Raw genomic sequence first — 6,000 nt, 5'->3', positions numbered from 1 at the left:
GCTGAAGCAGGAGGAAAGGCAGCTGGAGTGCCCATGGTAGAAGTCTCAGTATGGGGCTGATGGATTAGCACAGAGGGTTTAAAGTCCTATGTTGTGGCTGTGCAAGAGGCATTGTGAAGTTTCTTTGCCAGCACCACTGCATCTGCAAAGTCTCAATTAGTAGATTCCCTTTGGGTGGTGGAGAAGCCTGCTCAATCAGAGTTGTCGCCACTCATTTGCTAATATAAATATGTTTCATTGTGAGGAAATTTATTGTTGTTTTGCAGACAAAATCTCTAGGAATTAATCTGCTCTGTCTGTGACCATAAAGGAAGGCCAGACATGATTGCAGAGAGAGTGGCGGGTGAGAGAGAGATAAAAGCTAAGTCTTCTCTTATCAAGTTTTAGCTCAGGTTAAACTCTAGAAATACCGGAAGCAATTTGTCCTATGCTTGTGCTCAGGACCTAGGTCATTCCTGCTTATTGAAAGTTCCCAGGCTGTTGGTAGCGAATGTCAAAGACTCCTTAGGGATGGGAAGACTGTGAGTTTCTCCTAAAGAAGCATCAGTACAGCCTCTGCTCTAGAAACGATCATTTGACACTGAAAAATCTGATCAATTATTGCCCGGTACCTCACTTACTTCTGGCAAAGGTTACTGAAAAGATGATGGCAAAGTACTTCAGAGTATCAGGTGGCCTCATATCTCTTGGTACTTGATAATCTGGGATATCTGGGATACTCTGGGTACTGACCAAGGTATGGCACAGGGTATGAGACTGCACTGGCTGCATTTCGTGGATGATCTCCTGGCCAAGGATGAAGATTGTGTGTGTCCATAATAATATTAGATTTGTCACTTGTCTTCAGTCAGGAAGTGTTGTTGACTTATCTGTGGGTGATGGCAGAAGAAGACAGGGCAGCTCTTGGGTGACTCTACATTCCATGTTCATGCACTATGTCACCTCTCCTGCTCAATGTATATTTGGGGTCACTGGGAGGGTTAGTAAAGACACTGGTTTCAATGCCCTTGGTATGCTGATGACACCACGCTCTATATCTCCATATCACCTGATCCAGACAAAGCAGTTGATTGCTTGGCCCAGTGTTTGGATGAGATGAGGGCGTGGATGAGAAGTTAGCTGGCTCAGATTTAATCTGGAGAAGATGAAGGTGATGTTGGTTGGCTGAGGAAAACAACCAGATGAGCTGACAAAGATAACATCCCCCCTCTGATAGAGGGTGTTCAACTACCATTTGTGAGGACACACTCTAGGAGTCCTGCTGGATTCCCATCTGTGGCCAGATCAGCTTTTTTCATCCATGTATGGCCAGCAGGCTATGCCTTTGGATGCAGACCTTGCAACTATCTCTGTGCCTGTATCACCTCCAGATTAGGCGGCTGGAATGCATTTTACATCTTGTTACGTCTTAAATCTATCTAGAAGCTGGTGCAGAATTTGGCAGCTTGTTGTTATAAGACACAGCTTCTGGGAGGGGTTCATAACTCCTCACAGAGAGGGAAAACAAATGGGTCATGCACTATTTTCTGAAGATCAATAAACTAAGAATGCAGTACGATCTTCTAGAGATCCAAAAGTGGGTGGTGCTAAGCCCAGAAATATAAAAATGCTGATGCAGTGACCTCACCAAGGTCTGTACCTTGACACACTCCTAGTAAGCTAAAGCTGCTGATCCAGTGACCCTATAACAGCGTGCCCCTTGACATCAGACTGACAAGATATAGGCACAGAGCTAATGAGTTCTCAGAAGCTGACATCAGTCCAGCAAGCTAGAGATGCTGAGCCAAGAATCTCACAAAAGCCTAGGCCTTCATATCGGTCCAGCAAGGTAGCTGTATTGAGCAAGGAACTTCAAAGAGGTCCATGTCTTGTCATTATCACAGCAAGGTAGCAATTCAAAAGAGATGTGAAGTGGACATAAAACACTGCCAAATCAGCATTCATCCTTCACTGATGCCCATGGAATAGCTTAATAGCTTAATAACTTAATAGCTCCTGGAACACCAGGGTATGCAGGGGAAATGTGGCTGCTGGAACCAACCTGTAAGATGGTGTTTCCGTTTATGCGTGGCCAGTTCTGCCACAAGAAAGGCTAGTCCCAACACAGCATTTGAGAGTAATGCATGCTCAAGAGGGGACAAGCCAAGAGACTACTATCTCCAGTGTGAAACACAATGACAGCAGCAAAGGGCTCTGAAACAAATTTCCTCCCACATTTCCCCCCTCCTGCTTATTCCTCTGTAGGGTCTGAAAAAACCTGGGGCCACATCCATCCCTGGTATAGCTCCAGTGAAGCACATGCAATTACAGCAGGATGAATTTGGCCCATTGTCTAAAAAATAAATGGCATTTATTTAGTGTAATGGATTTGTTGAGATGGACAGGTGAAGCAAACCCCTGAAATAATGTCCAAATATATTTCATGGGCAAAAGACAAAGCATATTAGCACCATATCGTTGACTGCAGCTTCCAAGTCATGAAATAGCAGAACAGTTCAGTGCTGTGATTACACAGACACTAGATGGAGCCATTGTCTAAAGGAACAAGACTGAAGAAGCAGAAAATAAAGAGTCTTGAAGTTTTCGGTCTAGTTACATTATCAAATTAAATAACTCTTCGGCATTTACAAGTCCATATAGTATATTCTGTCAAAGGTTTTCCAGCCAAACCCCCTTTACCCAAAGACAGATGTGCCTTTGATGTCTATGTCAAGTCAATAATAATCTGACAAGCTGAATATTATTTTAGATGTATGTTTGAAAAAAACATGCTACAGTCATTTGTGGCAATTTCTTTCTATGCTAAAGGTGGCTCAAACACATGTTCAAAGATGGTTGCAATTCCAGACATTTGGAAGGAAAATATATATCTCATTTCCAGGGGGGCTTTCAAACTATATATAGGGGATATTTATTTCCAGCTGAGATTGTATTTTGCCAAAAACACACAGGCTGAAGAGCTGGTATTTGGGTCACTAAGTATTTCTTCAGCATCAGTGATTTTTGTTTGCCATTGTAACAAAAAGTAATTAAAGTTCCCTGCAGGGGCAAAATTTAATCAGTTACAATTGAATTAAAACCAGGTCACAGTAACTAGTCATAGTAATGTGTTCCCTGTCCTAAAAATGGATTTAACAAACTGCAAGAGCAGTTCTGTACATTGGGTTAAGAATCAAACCACAATAAATAATAGCGAGATTTTAGGGATCATATTGCCTGTTGCCCCACCCTCTGAGGCCACAGTTATATCGCCTCTTGCCAGACCAGTAGAATACCAGCCAGTAGCAATGGCCAAATCAGAAACTATGGAACGCTACAATAATTCAACAGTGGTATGTTTGTAGAGAGTTCTGATGTTAAAACAAAACCAGTCATCTTGGGAAGTGCTATCACAGCTTCCTGGTTCATAATACACATCTAGTAAATGCTCATATAGCAAGAGTCAGAAAACCAGTGCATTGCGACTTGTACATGTTCCGGAATCAAGACATCACCTTCTGTCTGGCACAGAGGTTCTACTTGTTCTCACTCCAGCCAATGACAAAATGCCCATTGACGTCAATGATGCTGATTTGGGCCCCATGAGACATAGCTTCCCAGAATGCATTTTTGGCCTGACTCCCCACTGCCTGGCACTTTTTTTTTAACCACTGTGAGAAAGTTATTTAAGATGATATCACCACACAATTCTCCACTCACTCACACTGATGGTAATGCCTTATACTCACTTTGTACAGGTGTGAATGACAACATAAAATGCAAGGCAGTGGACAACTGGCCCTTCTGGAAGGCTTTGAAAGATTAGCATCTGTGTTTCAAAATGTTTGTTGTCATTGGACAAAAATTCAGACCAGTACTTTTTTCCCAAGGGGAAGAGATAATGTTCCCATTTTATACTGATCATCCTAAATCCACCTTAGTTAATAATGAATAATCAGGCAAGGAATCTACATGGAATTATGTATACAGGGCCAAATTCTGCTTTTGTTTAAATCCATGCTCTTTGGAATGCAAAGAGGTTACACAGGCATATTGAGAGCAGAAGTTGACCTAGGATCTAGAATGAATTTTTCAGTACATAGTCAACAGAGTTTTAAGATTGTTGTTAAAATGTAAAGGTAAAGCCTGTTTTTATTTGAAAATTTTTTAGCCAAATTCCAGTGAGGAGGTTAAAGCATCCAGGTTGTTGTTTTTTATAATAGAGATGATTTTGTGCCAATATTGTACCATATCTAATCATTATTTGCTTTTATATACAGTAAAACTTCCAAGACAGAAATTCAAAGTGCTTTACAAGCATTACTTAAGTTACACGCATGTGCACGCACACACATGCCATAGATAACATTGTTATTTGACAGAGGGATAAACCGAGGCCCAGAGGGTGGGATTTTCACAAGTGCTCAGAGTAGCCCGACTCTGCTCCTATTGGAGTCTATAAGAGTTTTACTATTTACATCAGTTAGGTCAATGCTAAGCGCTTTAGAAAATCCCACTACTGGCGATTGGGCCAAGTGACTTGGATAAATGGCAGAACTAGGATTAGCGCCTAGTGCCCTAGCCACTGTAACACTCCCTCCCAATGCAATGCAATTCTGTTACCACACCTCTTGTTCGATTATCAGTATTGGTATAACCCTAAAACATGAACAATGCCTCTAGATCTCACAAGAGGTGTGGAATTGTGTCTCTTTGTATTTCAAGCTATTTTTAATAGATTCATTTTTACATTAAATAGAGGTGGTTTATGTCAATTTTATGAAGTGGCTAGAATTCATTCACTTCTCTTGCCCAGAATAAAAAAAAAATTCAATCTCACTCTGTTACTTGAGGGTAGGCAGAAGGGATGAGTTCCTAGCCCATCACCAAAGCTTCTCTGTTGGACGTATTGACTGACCATGGACTCTTTGGGTGTACCAGAAAGATGCAATAATTACCCCCTTTGCAAGAGAAGTGTAAATGGTAAGTAGGTATAGGCTAAATATACCGTGTAAATGTAACTATAAAGTTAGTGCTGGGGACTTACTTTTTTATTACTGGCAGAGCATTCTCTGCGGGGCTAATCAAAAGTCCACGGGAATCTTTTCACTGACTTCAATAGGCCTTGGCTCAGATCCTCTGAAAGTTTCCATGTATTAATTCAATCAGCCAGAGCCTAGTGGCCATATCATAAGGTAACATGGAGAAGCGAAATGGGAAGGACCCAGGTTCACCTCACTAACAGTCACTGCAGCATGGAGGAGTTACAGCAGTTTGCGAAGGAGACGGGGATCTCTAAAAGGAAGCACCAACTGCACAGCATGCTAGACCCTCCGTGGTGCTGCCTCGCTTCTTCTTCCCCAGGTCAGCACATTCCCACTCACTGATTCCTCTTCTTGCACGGGCACAATCTTCCCTCATCCCTTTCTTCCCCTCTCAGGGACGGATGTGGCCATGGAGTGAAAATTCCCATTCCTAGCAGAAGCATTAATGTCCGCATGTACATCCACCTGTTTCAGAGAAAGAGCATCCTGGGTTGAAGGGCTTCTCTCCACCCTGCTCCTTCAAACACTGCAGAGACCCTACATCATGGAGAAAGCACAGAGGGGCCTTTATGGGCTTGGGAGAAGGAAGGGAGCTTGCTACACTTTTCCTCCCTCTGCTTGGGGGCTTTTCCTCATTTTATTGAGATTTGCTCATTTAGACAGCTCAGAGAGAAGAGGAGCAAAGGGGCCTAATAGTTCTGCCAACTAACAATTTTATTGTGAGTCCTATGACTTTAAGGAAAACACCAAATACTGTGAGAATTGTGATAAAGTCTCAGATCCTGGAGTCATGTTATTATGTGAGAGTCAGAGATTTCATTTTTAAAAAGATAGCTTTTAGTCCTCATGGTTGCAGAGAAAAGCTTGAAAGCGTGAACCGTAAAGGCCTTCAAAATCGAAAGCAAATACCCATCACCCCAAATGTATCATTTTTTAAAAAATTTGATCAATCTCATGAATTTGGAGGGGTCTAACT

This window comes from Caretta caretta, chromosome 5, assembly GCF_965140235.1.
Source record: "Caretta caretta isolate rCarCar2 chromosome 5, rCarCar1.hap1, whole genome shotgun sequence".
Classification (NCBI taxonomy): Eukaryota; Metazoa; Chordata; order Testudines; family Cheloniidae; genus Caretta; species Caretta caretta.
The sequence above is the reverse complement of the archived record's forward strand: the minus strand, read 5'-3'. Positions refer to the sequence as shown.